The sequence below is a fragment of the Oryctolagus cuniculus genome, chromosome 9 (assembly GCF_964237555.1).
Source record: "Oryctolagus cuniculus chromosome 9, mOryCun1.1, whole genome shotgun sequence".
Taxonomy (NCBI): Eukaryota; Metazoa; Chordata; class Mammalia; order Lagomorpha; family Leporidae; genus Oryctolagus; species Oryctolagus cuniculus.
This window is the reverse complement of record NC_091440.1, coordinates 109,355,174-109,372,980: the sequence shown is the minus strand read 5'-3', so window position 1 is coordinate 109,372,980 and position 17,807 is coordinate 109,355,174. Positions and strand designations below refer to the sequence as shown.

At 48.4% G+C, this 17,807-nt stretch overlaps 1 protein-coding gene across 8 annotated transcripts in view; it reads right to left on the bottom strand.

Annotated features, from left to right (window-relative positions):
* ETV6 (ETS variant transcription factor 6) overlaps nt 1-17,807 on the bottom strand; it is a 271,165-nt gene that overhangs the window by 177,055 nt on the left and 76,303 nt on the right. The window contains exon 1 of one of the 8 annotated variants that reach the window (XM_070049387.1): nt 5,352-5,461. The exons of the other annotated variants lie outside the window; for them this stretch is intronic. The gene's annotated coding sequence lies outside the window, so the exon portion shown is untranslated. Of the gene's footprint in view, nt 1-5,351; nt 5,462-17,807 lie in introns of those variants that run through there. 8 annotated transcript variants of the gene reach the window in all.

Genomic DNA, 17,807 nt, shown 5'->3' with positions numbered 1-17,807 from the left:
CCCCAAATACGGTGCTTGATAAACTGCCGATACTTAAGTACTGACAAATGAACAAAACAATGAGCTGAAGGCCCTTATGAGAGACTTTTCTTTGATTCCGCAAATACATGCCTGGCTCTAGGTGCTAAGAACACTGAAAGAGTAAGAAAAGGAAAAATCTTAATCTTCTTTAAGGAGCTTGTAGTCTATAGGAGTGAGAGTGGGAGAAGGGGACTTACGAGGAAAGGAATAAAAAACCTGTCATTTATTGTTAATACATTTATTGTTTTGTTTATTGTCATTTATTGTAAATTCATGTAACAAGCACAAATATTTCAGTCAAACTTCCCAACAATCAAATAACATTTTAATTCTAGTTTTAAAGACTACAACTTTGGGATTTAGCAACATCCCCTAACTTGCATAGTATTAGTAAGTGACAAGCCAAGCTCAGAACCAGAGCCTACTGATAGCATCGTATAGGTCCTTTCTTTGATTCACCTAGCACTGGCTGAACAATTCCGTGACTGGGTCTGTCTTTTAAAGAGGGTGACTTTTGACACTCTGAAGGAGACAACCCTGACAAAGATATCTGACTGCTTCTTAGCTCTCCCTTGTGACAATCACTACACAACACACACACACACACACACACACACACAGATCTCTTTGCTGATGAAGTCTAAGCAGTGCTCCGAAGACCAGTCCCCAAACCCCCAACTCAAACATGAAACAGCCAAGGGCTCAATCCGCTGAGGAACTGTGACCATGACCCCTGCTCCATGGTGATGCCGGGCAAAGGCCCACTTTAAGTAGAGGTTGCCGTGTGAAGTTTGGCCAGCCTGCAAACAGCCCTGGAGGGCTGGATGGATCAACAGGGCACACATAACATTTGATAGCAGAAGGGGGCTTACAAGCAGGAGCCAGCGTCATTAGAAGGGGCCACTGTGCCCCCTTTGAGACATATGCATAAAAGACCAGGCATTGTACCCATTCTTGTAAAGTAGGAGATGAAAAATGGAGCCTTTCCAGATGTTACCGCAAAAGGCATGAGAAACTAGGGACCACATTTTCCTTCTCCTTAGATTTCCTCCCTCAATTGAGGAATGATCAAGAGCTGTGGCTTGGAAACACCCAGGCATACTCTGAATTTTGGCTCTCGCCCTTACCATGTGACTTTCCCCAAGTCTCAGTTTCTTCATCTATAAAATGGAGTAATGACAACACCAGCCCTACCTCATAAGAGTATGAGGACTAAAGGCGATAACACAGTGGAATTTAGCAAACAGCCTGGGTGGAGCAGAACAAGCTTAATAAACATTAATGACAAAGGTATATGTGAAGCATTGCAGCAAATCTTAAGGAATTACCAACGCACATACAGACATGGTCGTTTCCAAAATGTCTCAGGGGCTCCACCTGTGCTGGGCTCAGAGCTCACCCAATTACACAGAGGGCTATGCGATAAAAGACATGATGTTCATGCGAAACTGCTGGCTGAACTTATCCCTCTTGGAGTTTAAGTCATTGTCAAGTGCCTCTGCAAATCATCTCTTGTTAAACAAAGGCAAAATAGAATAAGAATGGGAAAAGGACTCAAAAGACCTGTTCCTATAAAGATACTGCAATACACATCCTAAAATGATCAAATAACCCATCTATCTAGATTGGCTAGATACTCGATGAGGAATAATTCAAGGTAATTTCTGCAACTCCATTACCCAAGCTCTGCCCACAGGGAAAATGCACATTTGCTTCTTTTGATTAACATGTAGTGGCTACAGGTAAAACATCAAGAGGTCTGCTGAACAGAGGTTTCCCTGCTAAGACAACAATCAGATGAGCTGGCCATCTGTCAGCTTCAGCTCTACCTGAACTCTAATACCGTTCAGCCCAGATCAACTCTTTAATACTGTTCAGCACAGCAGATGTGTATGGGGTGGGGAGCGGGTGTTGGTGTTGGAGGTATGAAAGATGCCAGCATTGTTTTAGTAACAAATGCATTTCATTTCCTGCATTGAGGTTACTGGTTCTTTGCCAAAACCAGACAGTTGGTTCTATAACCATTCGAGGACAGCATGGCACAGGCACACTTGTCACAACAACCTGGTGGGATTATTCACTGGCCATCTCCACCACGCACCCATTCTCCTTTACCTGTTATAGTCTTCAATAACCTCCAAAATGCAGTGGAGAAGGAAGAATGGAAGTAAGATAATATATCACAGATCAGTGTGCAGAAGAAAGGCTAAGGGTAAATGGAGAACTGAAGATCCTACACCCTTCTAGGGTCTCACAGATGGAGAAGCCAGGCCACGGCGAGGTTAAAGAACTTGCTTCCAAAGTCACACAAGTGGCAGAAAAGAAGGTAGGACTCCAAAATGTAGGAAAGTATGTGGACTCCAAAGGCATCTTTTCTACATTTCTCCCTCCTCAAAATGAGGAGTAAGAATCCTTGGCCAAATGAAAAAGGTACTACGGACTTATAGAAGAGAGTAGAAAATGTATTAGAAAGTTTTGTTGGAAAGTTCTAGCATTTTACATGGTGATTACAAAGGTGGAATTAGGCCACTTAAACTGAAAGGGTGGGGCTGGCATTGTGGTGCAGCAGGTAGAGCTGCTGTCTGTGACAACAGTATCCCATATCAAGGAGTGCTGGTTCAAGTTTCGGCTGCTCTACTTCCCTTCCAGCTACCTTAATGGGCCTGGGAAAGCAGCAGATGATGGCCCAAGTGCTTGGGCCCCTGTACCCACGTGGAAGACACAAAGAAACTCCTGGCTCCTGGCTTCAGCCTGGACCAGTTCCAGCCACTGCAGTCAGCTGAGGAATAAATCCATGATTGGAAGATTCTCTATCAATCTACCTTTCAAATATATAAATCTCAAAAAATAAACAAACATTGGGGCCGGTGCCGTGGCTCACTTGGTTAGTCCTCCGCCTGCGGCGCCGGCATCCCATATGGGCACCAGATTCTAGTCCTGGTTGCTCCTCTTCCAGTCCAGCTCTCTGCTGTGGCCCAGGAGTGCAGTGGAGGATGGCCCAAGTGCTTGGGCCCTGCATCTGCACGGGAGACCAGGAGGAAACCTGGCTTCTGGCTTCGGATCGGTATAGCTCCGGCCATAGTGGCCATTTGGGGGGTGAACCAACAGAAGGAAGACCTCTCTCTCTCTATCTGTCTAAATAAATAAATAAACAAACTAACTAACAGAAGGAGGCATGTCTGACATCCAGAGTCATGGATATAGGCCCAGGGTCAGGGGTGTAGTCCTCTAGGTCTGCTAGGAGGAGGAGGAGGAAGGGATAACTATGTGTCCGGCCAGTGCAGCCAGGCTGGACACTTACAGCATCCCCAGCACTGACGAGCAGCACATTCAAACAGCAGGAAGCAGATGGCAGAAAGAGATGCGGCGGGAAACGACAGGTGCACAGGTCGTGAGTAAATTACAAGGCTGGTACTTGAGGGAAAAGGCACCCCTCCTGAGTGGGGCTCATTCTAGGACAGGGCTCCGCTTTCTCTCTGCGCTCTCCTGCTTCCTACTTCCTGTTTCTCTCCTGGTCAGTCTGGGCAGGAAGGGGCCTCAGAAATCGAGACCTGCATCCTCATTTTTCACATGTAAAATCTGAGGCCAACAGAAGTATCTGAGAACACACTTCTTGTTTCAGAAATCAGGTAGTTATCAGTTCTTGTTTTCATTTTCACTGCAGTAAACAGAAACAGTAGACTGAAGAACAAACAACCCAACTGAGAAACCAGAAATCTTACTTTGTAGACATAGAGATTTCCCTCTATCCCTTATTTATCTCAGATCTCCTAATTCTATGACTGTGTGCCTTGAGTCGTCTTCTACCGGGTAGCAGTAAAGAATGGCATTGAGCCATTCACACACTATGGTCCAGGTCAGTTCTAAGGTAGCTGGCCAGGTTTTGAGGTTTTGTTTTTTTTTTTTTTAAGATTTATTTATTTATTTGAAAGAGTTATATAGAGTGAGGGAGAGACAGAGAGAAAGATCTTCCATCTGCTGGTTTACTACCCAAATGGCCACAATGGCCAGAGCTGGTCAAGAGCCAGGTGCCAGGAGCTTCTTCCAGATATCCCATGTGGGTGCAGGGGCCCAAGAACCTGGGCCATCCTCTGCTGCTTTCCTGGGTGCCATTAGCAAGGAGCTGGATTGGAAATGGAGCAGCCGGGACATGAACCAGCACCAATATGGGATACCAGCTCCACAGGAGGTGGCTTTACCATATGCCATAGCACTGGCCCGGCTGGCTAGGTTTAGGGTAAGGAATGCAGGCCTGAAAGTGTGTGCGTGTGCGTGTGTGTGTGTTTATGCAAAGCTACCTGGATTGGCTGCATTTTTCAGGGACCAACTATCCTGCTTTGCTTGGGATGTGGGACATTTGGCATGCAAACTGACAGTCCCTGGGAAACTAGGACAAGGTGGTTACCCCGCCCCAGGGCCTTGCTCTTAACCAAGCTAATGGATCCACACAGGTAAAATACGCTTAGCTGGAAGTTTTAGCTGGTAATGACAGCAGGTAAATGGCAGTTAACATTTCCATTTTTTAAGAAGAGAAGCAGGATGAAGATTAATGACTGTAAAGGGCTTTGAGTCTTTGGGGAGGAAGGGATTCTCAAAGTAGGAAGCGTTAAGTCCATAAAAGAAACAATATGAGGACGCAGTGGGGCTTTTTCATACCTAACAAGTATGACTAAACCTTTAAACACTTCCTGTTCCGGCCCATGTTTTTCTGAAATTCATTTTTCCTTATAGGCCAAGAAGGCAGAAAAAAAAAAAAAAAAAACTGTTCTGTCTCTTCTTTTCTTAAGAAAAACAGTAGGGAATTTCAAAACTTCCAAAGACTTCTAAGAGTTTTACAAGCTTTTGCTTTCATGTAGAAAAACAAACATATTATGGAAAAACAAACCACCTTCATTTTTCTCCTAAAGCATTCTAAATGCTTGCTACATGTAATTTGGGGTAAGTAGAAAACCATCTGATTAGAAAAAATAAACACTTACCTTTAAGTGGGACCCACTTACCATCATATTATACTCATGTTTTTAATCAGGAAAAGAAAGTCTACGTTGCTAAGCATACAACACTATGAAGAACAGATTCGTATTTCACACATCACGTTATCAAAATCTGCCTTTCTAGACTCCCCCGTGACTCCGTGCAGTGGAGAAAGAGCCACCCCTAGCAGATGGCTCTGCAGCAGCACTTCCCACTGACAAAGACAGCCACGCCACGCCACGCCACAAAAGGCAGCCTCCCTTTCACCCTTTCTGGGTCACCAAATGCACTCAGGCACTCAGCCTAGCATGGGGTAGAGGGGTCTGAAGCCACGGCGGGGACGGGGGAGGGCTCACCCGGGAGCATGCCACTGGGCTGCAGTTCACAGGACCAGCTTGCAGCTGTCTCGTGTACATATTTGGGAAAGGCATTCTCCCATCATCTCTGGTCTCTCGGAGGCATCACTCCAACACTAGAAAGTAATTTTCTGGCAAAGAGCAAACGGCACGCAGCCACAGGGCCATGCAAACAGCTTTCCTTCCTCCTGCTTCTCCTCTAAAGGGCTGACTGGGGTTCCCTCCAAAGCAAAAGGGGAAAAAAAAAATCACACCCAGCTCACACACGCGCCCACGCTCTGCAGTGGAGATATCTCTGGCACCAGCACCGGCACCTGTGCAAGAACACCTGGAAGACTGGGAGGACAGGGTCTCAGCTCAGCAGTGCAGTGACAACCATCGGTGGTCAACCCTGCAACACGGCCACCTCACCAGAGTCCACAGTCATTAAACACGGCTCTCCCCTGGGCTGCGATGGGCCTTGCCTGCCCTGGTAGGGCTCTGGGTCCTGCCTTCATGCAGCCCTCTTTGGAGCTCGCTGGGTCCTTGGTGACTTGTACCTTTGTGCACATTACAATTGGCTCCTTTCAGTTTGGCAATCCTGGACTGACTGCCTTATTGGACTTCCTCTGTTTATACAAGACTTGCCAGGCAGGTTAGGCTGCTTTTCTGCCACTTTCCTTTCCAGACACCTCTAAAATGCCAAAATACCAGGAAACAGGAGAGGGCTAAGGTTTGCTTGCCACAATCCCAAAGGCCTGCAGAGGCAAGCGTCGCTGGAAGCCTGTTACTGTTCTCTTAAGTGGTGGGGTGTGCTTATAAGGATTCTAAGGGAAGAGCTGTCAAAACCAAGGCCAAAGTCACATGCGCTATGTCTCTACCATTTTTGCTGGTTTCTCTGTAGAGGGGGCAAAATGCACCCCTTGGAGCTGGCATCCCCCAGTAGCACACAGATGGTCATGAACTCTCCTTTCCATTTTGCAGAGCCAGAGAGCATGGTAGAGAGAAATTAAATGCTTCTGTGAATCAGCAAAAGACTAAGGCTAGAACTCAGGACAGCAAGCTTTCTTGCTTGAACCCACGCAGCTAGCACGCCACAGGGAAAATGGCTATTTTTTCCCTACATAAGAGAGGACCTTCTATTTCAGACGTAAGCTATAAAAAAAAGTCTTAACAGACACCAGTTCTTTCTTAAACAGAGGAATCAATGGAACAGTAGCCCAGGGCACGGTTTCTTCCTGGAGGGCAAGATGGTATCTAACCAAGGTCAAGGCTGTACTGAACCAAGAGTTCAAAGGCCACTATCTCCCGCCATGGTCTGAGTCAATCATAATGAGATGGCTTCAAGGTCAAGGTGGGACTCTTCAAACTACTGCATTCACACCAAATAGGTCTGGGAAACTGGCTCTTCCTGTTGGATCTCCTTTTCCATTCAAAGTAAACAGGTGACCCAGGGTACAGCCCTCTCAGATCCTGGGAGAGTGCAGTTATTGGGCATGAACCCACATCTCCAACCCAGCAACCCAACCCCTCCACCCCACCCAACTCCAAGATAGTGGCTGAACAGCTCCAAGGCCCTTCAAAGAGATTCTTCAGTTAAAGGTCTTCAATCCCAGCACCCAACCCACAGGAGTACACCCAGAGATGTGATAAAGTCTTGAAAACATGGGCAAAGTTCATCCAACAGCTGCCCCTTGGAGGCCGCGAACTGGCACACCTGGCCAGTTGGCAGCTTGCTCTCCTTAGCAGCTCTCACCTGCCTGGGCAGGAAATGGTGATAAGGCTAACGCCAGTGCAGCTAGATGCCACGGTTTCCCACACGTGAGCAGCACACAGTTTAGAAACAGCCCGTCACAGAGCCACGAACAAGAGGACACAGAGTGTGGCAGCAAAGTGTTTGGGAACAAGAATGTCCAATCTCCGCTATTACATTTTGATATTAAATTACATACAGATAGATACCCAATTTGTATACCAGCATTGATAACTCTGAACAACTATGTGGGTCAAAGAATTGAAGACACTGGCAGTTGGTTATGATGTTAAAGGGCTCAATTAAAAAAAAAATTGGGGAAGGTAGGGCGCCGCTGTGGCATAGCAGGTTAAAGCCGCGGCCTGCAGCGCAGGCATCCCATATGGGTGCTGGTTCGAGTCCCAGCTGCTCCACTTCCAATTCTGCTCTCTGCTATGGCCTGGGAAAGCAGCAGAAGATGGCCCAAGGGCTTGGACCTCTGCGCCCACCTGGGAGACCTGGAAGACGCTCCTGGCTGCTGGCTTTGGATCAGCTCAGCTCTGGCCGTTGCGATCATTTGGGGAATGAACCAGTAGATGGAAAACCTTTCTCTCTCTCTCTGGCTCTGGCTCTACCTCTCTCTTTCAAATAAATAAAATAAATCTTAAAAAAAAATTTTTTTTCAGCTGTTTTAAACAATAAGTAAGTGTAACTGGCTTCCTTTCATTATAAGTTTCTGTAATCCAATTCAACTCTAAAGCTACTGTCATAAACCTTAACAACAAGGGGATCTCCAGCCACCATGCAGGCCAGCCCCGCCTTCTCCACTAGGACTCTCTTTGTTTCCATGTAGACGCGACTCGTGCACGCCATCCCAGCGCTGTGCAATCCACCCCTGGCTGGCTCCTCGGTGCGGAAGGAGCATCCACTTGCAGGAGGAGTGGGTAGGACAGAGCCCCTACAAAAGCCTCATCTCCTGGAGGGCAGCTCACCCAGGTTCAGAATGGACGAGGAGCCTCCTCCTTGCCCCGGGGTGACCTGTGCAGCCCTCAGCGGGACACTGGTGGCAGCAGCCGCACACACCCATGGACCACCAAGCCCTTGGGCTGCTTCCCCACACGGGTGATGTATGCGGCCTAAATCAGCACACTGCTGTCATGCTTTCTCCACTTTTTACCTTGGTACACATTGCAGATTCCTGCCCCTCACAATTCTGATCAAGCCTCCCAACTGGAAAACCAACTGCAAGCACCCTCAACACTCTCCCTTCTTAGTTCTTTTTTCTCCTTCCCAGAGTCTTTCTTTCGGACACTAGTGATTCTCCAGTGACTGCACAGGTGACACCAAATGAGGGAGAGGAGGAACAAAGCGATGTGAACCAACTGCAGGGAGGCAAGCCCATGAACAGAACTGGAAGGTCCAGGTACACTGCCACTGGGAGGGAGAGGCCCTAAAAGACAGCTTTCACACCAGGGGGTCCACATCACCACGGCTGGGTCTCTGAGGTGCACTGGCTTGTGTGTGAGTCCAAGCAGCCATCACAGCCTACGGGATGCAGGGCACGTCTGTGAAATAGGCTCTCTCTGCAGAGAGAGTCAGACAGAGCCCCATTCAACAGCTGGCAGTCCACGCCAGGTGCTGCGGATCACAGCTGGGGCAGGCTCTGAGGACCGGGGCTTCTCTCCTCTGCCCGTCCACAGTTTATCCACCACCCCAACATATGCACCTCGCCTCTTCCCTGACCACAAAAGCCACTGAGTGTCCCCTCCCAGGTGCTACAAGGTTCAAACCTTGGCACGGACCTTTGCTTGCTGTGTGACTTTGTGCACATGACCAGGCCCCTGACTCTCAGTTTCCTCACCTGCAGACAGGAGAGAAAGATGCCTACCCTGAAAAGCTGTGTAGATGAAGTCATACGTGTGTGGACTCTACAGGTCCGGGTCATTTGAGGTACTCCTCTGCCTCTCTCTACTCTAAGTGCTCATGTGCTTAATCCTATACTTTTAAATTGCTTGTATTTACCTTCTATCTTGTCACCGACATTATGAAAGAATTATGTCATTTAATTTTTACCACCTACTCTATGAGTTATATGCATAGAATGTATATAAAATCCACTCTTGAACTTGGGACCATCTCCCCCCATCCACTAATATCAGGTAATGTTTCCTAAGGAAAACTACTGTGGATTCTGGATATAGCTGATCTTCCCTCCTCGCCTTCAGTTCCACCTCTTTGTCCAAACAAATCCCCTGCCATTCGGAATGCCCTTAAGAACTCCTATGAGCCAAGCTATCCATTCATTCAATCACTGCTGGAATACATATCATGAGTATACAAACATTTTCCAAGTACAAACTACGTGCCAAACACAAGAGGCAGTGCAGGTCCACAGTCAAGTATAGAAAGGGGTAAGGTACGATTCTTGCCTACCCTTAAGGCAACTGGATCAAATCAGATGGGAGTTAACACTGGAAAGCACAAGTATAATACATGCTCAGATAGAGTACACATGTAAATCCTGTGAGACTAAAAGGAAATCACAATTGTGCCTAAGAATAAGACCCTGAAATTTTAAAAATATATATAGTCTTTGAGATACACCTTCAATGCACTTAACTTGGGTGAAATAGTAGTAAAAGGAAACCTCATCCTGGTCAGTTACAAAACAGGTCAAAACTTAGTAAAGCTAATGTCATTCCAAAAAAAAAAAAATCTCCCTGTTGCCAAATCCTGATCTGTCCTTTTCTCACGTGAAGCCCTGTGCAATACAAAACAAAAGAGTTTTCTTGCAACTAAAACTTGGAATTCTGATCTAGGCACTCACACACATATTCACAGCACGGCATGCAAGTTCTTAGCGCCAGACTAGATGCTGGGGCAGCAGGCGGGGAGGGGGGATCAGTTTTAATAGCTCCCTGTGGATTCCAGGCAGGGAACTGGTCCTAGGGAAAAGATACGACATGACTCCAGGTGAACTTGTATGGATTTCCAAGTTGTCCTACCTCCAAATAAACTTATCATTCAATTCCACTTTTCTGCAACCTTTTTAAAGTCCTCTAGTGAAAAGGACTTTGGGAAACCTGCAAGGGGCTGGTACATGGCCCACCCAGCCAGCAAGCCCCCCACAACACATCTTTGAGGACTGTCTCAACAGTTTCCCAAGTTAACACCTTATTCCTGCTTCTCTGAGGCTTATCATTACTTTTCAGTTCTCTTGCCCCCAACTTCTTGTTCCTGTCACCAAATTCCATCCTCTAGTGACCCACAGAACACAAATGAAGAGGCTTCGCATCCTACTCCCTATTCCTGCTAGCAGAACAATCGGCATAGGGTGGACCCTCAATTCACATTTATTTCATACTCAAGCCACAGGGCAAGCAAAGAGCTCATGGATTCTACACCGAGCAGGAACTCCCCTGGGACTGATGGGGACCCAGTCTATGTGACCGGCTCTAAATGCTGAAGACCCACAAACCTGCCAGCAGCGTCCTTCTAACCCTGAGAGTCGTCTGCCAAGAAGGCCGCACACAGAAACCTTAAACCTTGCTGGTAAGCCCTGGGAGCACCAACTGTGCAAGAAGAAGCCACTATCAGGACCTGTGAGAGGGAAACCTGAGCATCAGGAGTAACCGGAGACTCGGGCAGCTGACCTGTTTAGGATCTGGAAACTTCAGCTGGGAGTTTAAAACAACCGTAAAAGGGCAATACCTGACAACCAACTCTCCCATCTGACCAAGAGTTGGAGGGGTGGCATCCTTTGGATGGGGGATGGGGAGGGAGGGAGCTGCTGCAGACCGGCCCCAGTGCCACTGGGGCAGAGAAACACAAGACAGCCTTGAAGGGTCACCCTCCCTGCAGGACCCCCCAGAAGTATGGGTTCCACCCTGCCCAACCAGGGCTGCTGTTCCTGGAGAAAGACACTGGGCTTTGTCCCAGGGGTACCTGACTGAAAGATCTGATGGGTGGCCCAGGAAGCAGACAGCGAACTCAAGGTATTTCAGGCTGTGTGTGTGTGTGTGTGACCCAGTGGCAGGGGGAAGGAAAGACCAGAGGCTAAAATTACCAAGATGCTGGTCAAGGAGAATCCAGGATAGGACAAAGAACTAGAAGGCAACCCTGATGAATAAATTCAGTTTGATTTGTAAGGATCACAATATGCATGCAATGTATGTCCACCAAACTCCTGCCATGTTCCTGGTGCCACTCAGGGATACACACAGAGAGGAAGAGGTGACAGCCCTGAAAGAGAAAGGGAAGGAATAACAGAAAGAGGGAAGAAAGCAGGGATAAAGAAGGGAGTGAGAGGTGTGCAGATTAAATGTAACAATCTTACAAAGTGCCTGGCTGATCTCTGTCACATAGTAAGTGCTCAAAAAATCTTAGCCATTATGTTCACTGTCACAGGGAGCCTGTAAGTCTGCACTGAACACTCACTAGACAGCAGGCAATATTCTTTTTTTTTTTTTTTAATTGACAGAGTTATACAGTGAGAGAGAGAGACACAGAGAAAGGTCTTCCTTCTGCTGGCTCACCCCCCAAATGGCTGCCACGGCCAGAGCTGTGCTGATCCGAAACCAGGAGCCAGGAGCCTCCTCCCGGTCTCCCATGCAGGTGCAGGGGCCCGAGCACTTGGGCCATCCTCCACTGTCTTCCCAGGCCACAGCAGAGAGCTGGACTGGAAGAGGAGCAACCAGGATTAGAATCTGGTGCCCATATGGGATGCTGGTGCCACAGGCGGAGGATTAACCAAGTGAGCCACAGCACCGGCAAGCAGGCAATATTCTAAGAGCTTAGTGTATAGTAATTCAGTGAAGACTCCCAATTCAATGAGATATTGTTATAGGTTGAACACCCCTCATTAAAAACCTGAAAACAGAACTGCTCCACTGGGGCCGGTGTTGCGGCACAGTGGGCTAAGGCACTGCCTTCAATTCCAGCATCCCATTTCAGAGTTCCAGTTCGAGTCCTGGCTGCTCCACTTCTGATTCAGCTGCCTGCTAATGCGCCTGGGAAGGCAGCAGAAGATGGCCCAAGTATCCGGGCATTTGCCAGCACATGAGAGACCCTGATGGAATTCCTGTCTCCTGGTTTTGGCCTTGTCCACACCTCACTGTTGGGCCATATGTTAAGTGAACCGGAGGATGACAAATTCCCATCTCATTCTCTCCCTGTGTTGCTCTTGCAAATAAATGAATTAGAGAGAGAGAGAGACCCAAATCCAAAACTTTCTGGGTGCTAACAAGACACCACAGAGGAGAATGCAACTACTAACCCAGAGGTCGCAGTCAAAACATAGATAAAAAAAAATTATGAGGAAAAAGTGTACATAAACCTTAAGTGAATTTCGTGTTTAGACTTTCCCAAGACATCTCATTATGCACATATTCCAAAATCTGAGGGGGAAAAAAAATCCCAAATCTCAAACACTTCTGCTCCCAAGCATCTCGGGTATGGGGTACCCAACGTGCACTCCTGTTTTCCAATGAAAAAAACCTGGTCCCTAACACGTAAGCTCTGGATTGTCCAGAAACATGACTATCAAGTGAGAGGTTGAAGAACCAAACCCAGGAAGTCCAGTTTCAGAGTTCTTAGTTATGCACCTGTGGTTCTCAAAGTGTGGACCCTGGAACTTGGGAACTTGTCAGACTCACAGCTTCTGTGTCCCAACCCAGGCCTACTAAACCAGAAACTCTGAGAGGGGCCTGGCCCACAATTTTCAAGAGCCCTTGGGGTGACTCTGATGAACAACTTGAACACCTGTTTTGAGCACCCCAACATCATGCTACATAGCTTCTCCACAGAGTGGCCAAGGCAGGAGATAGAACACTGCTCCCTGGGCTGGCAATGTGGCACAGCAGGTAAAGCCACCACCTGTGACCCTGGCATCACATATGGCCACCGGTTCAAGACCTGGCTGCTCCACTTCTGATCCAGCTCCCTGCTAATGCACCTGGGAAAGCAGTAGAAGACGGCCCAAGTGCCCAGGCCCCTGCACCCACGTGGGAGACCCAGAAGCAGCTCCTAGCTCCTGGCTTCAGCCTCGCCCAGCGCCAGCCACTGTGGTCATCTGGGGAGTGAACCAGTGGATCCTCTCAAAAAACACTGCTCCCTGGCTGGAACTGGCCTCACCTGGAAATGAACAAAGGGCAAAACACCTGGGTTGGCATTTCTCTCAGTGTAGGGAGTGGCCTAGGGCTGGGGCCTGGAAGAACAATCTCAATTCTATTTTTCAGAGAAGTCAATTGGGCATCTGGGACTTTATCTGAGCTTTGACATCGAGAGGCCCTGGACAGTCTTAGAACAGTTCGAGTCTTTCCTAACAACTGGATGTCAGTCAGCAGATTTAATACGCTACAATGTGCCAAACTACCTACCCCTAGATTAAAACTGAAATTCAAAAAGGAAAGCTTTGTTTCCAATGTGTTAACTTGGCATCCAACATGCCTAGCAGGTGGACTTATCTGTTCTTACCAGGAGCGTTAATTCAATTAGCCAACCTTCTGCTTCTGCTTCTCCTTCCTGGAGCTGCTCACCTTTTAGTCATTTCACTGTTCATTAGTGCCTGCTCACAAGCAGGGGAAGGGGCAAAGGTGAGGAAACTCAAAGGAGTCGATTTTTCTCCTCATTAGCAGTTCTGGCAAAGACTGGGTTGGGGAAGAACTGTGACTGGCTAAAAGGAGACAGGAGATGATCGTTGGGCTTCAGTTTTTCAGGCCCCCTCACTGCTATGGATCAGATGCAGTCCTGCCAGCCTAACTTGACAGTGACAGCCCAGTCTGCAAGTGAACAGAAGTATCATGTTGAAATTCGCTGTGGCATAGTGGATAAAGCCGCCTTCTGCAGTGCCGGCATTCCATACGGGTGTTGGTTTGAGACCCGGCTGCTCCACTTCCGATCCAGCTCTCTACTATGGCCTGGGAAAGCAGTGGGAAGATGACCTGAGTCCTTGGGCCCCTGTACCCATATGGGAGACCCAGAGGAAGCTCTTGGCTCCTGGCTTCTGATTGGTGCAACTCTGGCCATTGCAGCCACTTGGGGAGTGAACCAGAGGATGGAGGACCTCTCTCTGCCTCTCCTTCTCTCTGTGTAACTCTGACTTTCAAATAAATAAATACATATTTTTAAAAAATTCCAGAATTCCTACCCAGGTAACCTATGGGATCATCTTCAGTAAATTATAGATCTCTAAAGTGCCAAGGTCAGGGGCAGCAGGCACTTGGCCTAATGGTTAAAACACCCACATGCCACATGGGAGTAGCCCCGGCCATGGTAGGCACGTGGGGAGTGAGCCAGTGGATGAGGGAGCTCACTGGCTCACTCACTCTCTCTCCCCCTCTCATGTCTCTGTTCCTCAAATTAAAAGTGCCAAGGTCACGGACTTATTTTTATTTTAAAGATTTATTTTTATTTATTTTAAAGGCAGAGTTACAGAGAGGTAGAGAGAGAGAGGGAGGGAGGGAGAGAGAGAGAGAGGTCTTCTGGAAATCCACTGGTTCACTCCTCAAATATCCATAATGACTACAGCTGGGCCAGGCCAAAGCCAGGAGCCTAGAGTTTCTTCTGGGTCTCCTACATGGGTTCAGGGGCCCAAGGACTTGGGCCATCCTCCACTGCTTTCCAAGACTCACTAGCATGGAGTTGGATCAGAAGTGGAGCAGCCGGGGCTCAAACCAGTGTCCATATGGGATGTTGGCACTGCAGGTCGGGGCTTTAAACAACTGAGCCACAGCACCAGCCCTAGTCATGGACTTTTCACCACAGGTGACAAAACTCATGGAGTGATCCCTTCTCTGCAGATCCTGTTTTTTAAAAAAAAATTATTTATTTATTTTGAAAGGCAGCGTTACAGAGAGGCAGAGGCAGAGGCAGAGAGGGGTCTTCCATCCACTGGCTCACTTCCCAAATGGTCTCAATGGCCAGAACTGCACCAATCCACAGCCAGGATCCAGGAGCTTCTTCTGAGTCTCCCATGTGGGTGCAGGGTCCAAGGACTTGGGCCATCTTCTACTGCTTTCCCAGGCCATAGCAGAGAGTTGGATGGGAAGTGGAGCAGCTGGGACTCGAACCAGCACCCACATGGGAAGCTGGCACTGCAGGTGGCGGCTTTACCTGCTACACCACAATGCCTATTCCTACATTTCCTTTTAATTCCGTGTTTCCAGGAACCTTTTTTTTTTTTTTTTTTTTACAGGTAAAGTTATAGACACAGAGAAAGGTCTTCCTTCCGTTGGTTCACTCCCCAAATGGCCGCTACGGCCAGCGCTGCACTGATCCGAAGCCAGGAGCCAGGTGCTTCTTTCCAGGAACTTTTTGAAGCCCCCACTACTTCCACCCAGCACTGTCTCCAGGATCATTTCGGGGAAGGGGCTCTGCTGGTGGCTCTTGATGACCTTTAAAGACTAACACTGGTCGTGAATGTGCTAATAATACTCTTCGTATCTTCAGCTATCGTCTTTCCCCTCGATAATCCCCAATCCAAACAACCCCAGCTCCCGTTCCTTTGCCAAATCTGTACAGACTGCCACTAGTCATGTTCACAGCCTCTCACTAGGAAGAGGCTGGGCACTTTCTGCTGGTGGAAGCCCGAGGCCATAGTGGGAGAGGAGGCGGTAACCCACGCCCTCACTTCCTGGATGACTCAGAGCCAGCAAGCGTGCCGGGGCCCAGGCAGCAGGAGCTCCTGCCCTCGGTGTCACCGCAACACCACTTCCTATTTCAGGGAGGGAAGTGGCCAAGTGGTCCAGGGTAGGGAAGAGGAAGGATGGGCAGAGGCCCTGCTCAGTCTTCATCCCCCTTTCCCTTCACCCTCCGTCTGCTCCCATCCATTGCTCTGTGCTGAGTTGTGGCACCTGGACCCAACTCTTTCCTCCCATGCAGCCTGGCTGCTCCATGACCCTGCCTTGGCACCCCCCAAAGCAGCCACAGCACGTTTCTCACTGTGAGAGCCACTGCTCAGAGACGCAGAGCTCAGCCACGTCACACACAGCCTGGCCTCGTGACTCGGCAGCTGGAACTTCCTCACCATCCCTGGGGAGGAGGAAAGGTCGGTGTGACTTGTCTGTGCAGGAACACAGGACAAGAGCTTGTCCTTTGGGAAAGAGAGTCTTTACATCAGTACCCAAGGCATTCTTTCACATTCTAGACCTAACACATCTCCAGCACTTGGCTTTAAAGTGTTTTGGGGGCAAGCACTTGACACAGCACTTCAGATGCTGCTTGGGATGCCTGCATCCCATATCGAAGTGCCTGCGTTCAAGTCCTGGATTCGCTCCCAATTCCAGCTTCCTTTAGGGGCAGCAGATGATGGCTCAGGTACCTGGATCCTTGCCACTTACGTGGGAGGCTTGGGCTCTTGGTTTCAGCCTGGATCAGCCCCAGCCATTGTGGGCATTTGGGCAAGGAACCAGCAGATCTTTGTCTGTCTGTCTTGCAAACAAAGTTAAAAAAATAATAATAAATTAAAACTCTAAAGTTGGTATGTCTAATTTGCAGTATATTGTGTAAAGAGATCATGCAATAATTTGGAGCAAGGACCATACTCTCTTCACCAAAAAAACATGAGTGCCACCGTAGACCCCAGGCAGCACTTCTCCATGCGAAATGCAGGCCCCCTCTCAGGGCAAATTCAGGCTCCAGGGCCCTGGGCTTCAAGTCCCCTCTCTCCAGGAGGTTCAATAATGGGGCGGCAGCTTCTTCAGTCCTTCAACATCATTTAAAATTTTTTTTCTAAAGATTTACTTATGGGGCCAGCACTGTGGCATAGTGGGTAAAGCTGCTGCCTCTGACACAGGTCATCCCATATGCATGCTAGTTCCTACGCTTGCTGCTTCACTTTCGATCCAGCTCCTTGCTAATGGCCTGGGAAAAACAGTGAAGAATGACCCAAGTGTTTGGACCTCAGCTACCCACATGGAAGACCCAGATGGAGTCCTGGGCTCCTGGCTTTTATCTGGTGCAGCTCCAGCCATTGTGGCCACTTGGGGAATGAGCCAGTGGATTAAAGCCATCTCTCTCTCTCTCTCTCTCTCTCTCTGTCAATCTGTCAATCTGTCAAATAAATAAATTTAAAAAAAAAAATTTGCTTATTTATTTGAAAGATGGAATAACAAAGGTCGGGGTGGGGGAGAAGAGAGTAACTTCAGCCACTGGTTCATTCCCCAAATGGCTGTAATGGCCAGGCTGGACCAGGCCAAAGCCAGGAGCCAGGAACTCCACTCAGGTCTCTCAAATGGGTGTCAGAGGCCCAAGCACCTTGGTCCATCGTCTGCTGCTTTCCCAGGCACATTAACAGAAAGCCAGACTGGAAGCAGAGAGCCGAGACTTGAACGGGTGCTCACGTAGGATGCTAGCGTCACAGTTGACAGCTCAGTCCACTCTACCACAACGCCCACCCCATACCATCTCTGATTTAATCTGTTCCTCTGCCAGTTCTGAATAGTGGAAAAACCACACTGACTGCCTCAACAGATTGGATGAAACCCCAAACATGGCCCCAGCAACTTCAGAAAACAAAGAAACCAAGACCCTGACAATTCCTGTCTGGATGACTCTCTCTGAATCACAGACCAGCGAGCTGTCAGAGGCCCTGGCAGTGTCTGGGTCTGAAACTTCGATGGCCCTAAAACTGACTCCCACTTATTCCAAAATACAGCAGACAGCACGGTGCAGCCACCCAGGGCCCTGTGCTGCTCTGTGCTTGTTTTAATGTTCTGCTCTGGCTAGCTTGGAAGACTTCACAATTT